We start from the raw sequence: 1,782 nt of genomic DNA, 5'->3' as shown, positions 1-1,782 counted from the left end.
CCCAATATTTCTTATATTGAATATAACAAGTGCTTTTACATCACACTAATCTTTCTTAGGAAATGGATCAACCACTTTCTTCTTGGCTCCCTTTCTGCCACCTTTGGTGATTGTTCTCGCCAGCCACTATGGTGCTACTCAGACAGCCAAAAGGGCTCTTTCATTTTTTTTATTATCTCTCATTAGCATGATTGTCAAAGAAAAATAAGAATGGAGGCCATTGATAAGATACACCCCAAGGCCAATCACCCATAACCAAGTAACCAAACTTTAAGTCATCCCTATTTCCCCCAAAGGCTAGCTCTAATCATAAAACATAAAACATAAGCATTACATTCTTATCAGCATGAATCAGTAAAATTAAATCAATCAGCTCTAGACAAATCAGCTTGAACTCACAGAAATATTAATGTATAACAGCCAATCCTGACACAGGTCAAAATATTCCTCCTTTATGCTCTATAAACTGCTATAACTCCTGTAAAATGGGCTTCTTACCACTTGGTTTGACATCTCCAGGATCTTGTTCTATACCTGATCTGACTTTATTTTTGACATAGCCAAATTTTGTTCAAATGGCTTTTTCCTTCTTCTTTTTTTTTTTCTTTTGTCCCGTATCTGCCTTCCTCTTCCCCTCTCACTCCTCTTCTCTCTCTCTTTCTCCTTTTTTATTTATTTTTCTGTCTCTCATGAGCAAAGGGATAAAAATAAAACTATTGAGATAAAATATTTTTCAAGGCTTTAAGTTGGTATCATTTATTTCAGTAAACCCTTACCAGCATTAATCTTTTTTAAAAAAGAAAAATGTATCTCAATATTTCAATCTGCATTTCTATGATTACTTGAAAGATTGAACATTTCCTCATTTTTCGAGACATTTGCATTTCCTCCTTTGTGGACTGTTGTCTCATGCCCTTTGCACGTGTATCTAATGACATCTTTGCTTATTTTTATCTGCCTCTGTAAGAGGAGGTGTCTGCCTCTCAATATCTGAAATTAAAAGGATAAATATTTATGACTTACTTATTAAAGGAAAACTATATTCATCAGGCATAATATCCTTAAGGAAAACAAGCTCCTGATCTTATGAGGTTTGTGGGAAGCATTTGTCTAGTGGTTGTTGACAGAGCAGGAGCATCACCATCTTGGACAAACACTGCCATTTTAAGTTTCCCTTGATTAAAAACCACCTAAATCCAGCTCCCAAAACATCAGCCTAATGGCTAATGTCAGCATGACCATAAACCACAAATGACATCTCCAACCAGAAACATTTCAACCCCGAGATAAACCCCCCTCCAACCAGCAACATGCCAGCCCTGAGATAAACCCCCCTCTGACCAGAAACATCACAACCCCACAATAAAACTCTCCTCCACCCAGAAACATTCCAAACCTGCGATAAGCTCTCCGTTCCTAAACCCTTAAATACTCTTAGTCTATAAGAGAGAAGGCTCCTGACCTAAACCATCCAGAATCCCCTCTCAGGTTTATTCTCCAAAATAAACCTGTCTTTGACTGTTGAGCTGCTTTTCATGTTTCTGTCTTCTTTTTTCAACCCTTACATTTGGTGTCAAAACCTGGAATCGGTGTTGGGGGCAGAGGCTCTCTTGCAACCTAGGAAGTACTGGGCAATGGCAGCTCGTCCCAGGATAACTCCTGGCTCCTAAGGGCCTCTGGCCACCTGCCTTGTCTTTTCTCTCTCTTCACTTTTCAAGCAATTTGCATGAGGAGGACAACTAATCTGAAGGGGACTGTGAGGCTTGGGCTGGGGCTACTCTC

This window comes from Mandrillus leucophaeus, unplaced genomic scaffold, assembly GCF_000951045.1.
Source record: "Mandrillus leucophaeus isolate KB7577 unplaced genomic scaffold, Mleu.le_1.0 Scaffold203, whole genome shotgun sequence".
NCBI lineage: Eukaryota > Metazoa > Chordata > Mammalia > Primates > Cercopithecidae > Mandrillus > Mandrillus leucophaeus.
This window is presented reverse-complemented; position numbering follows the sequence as displayed.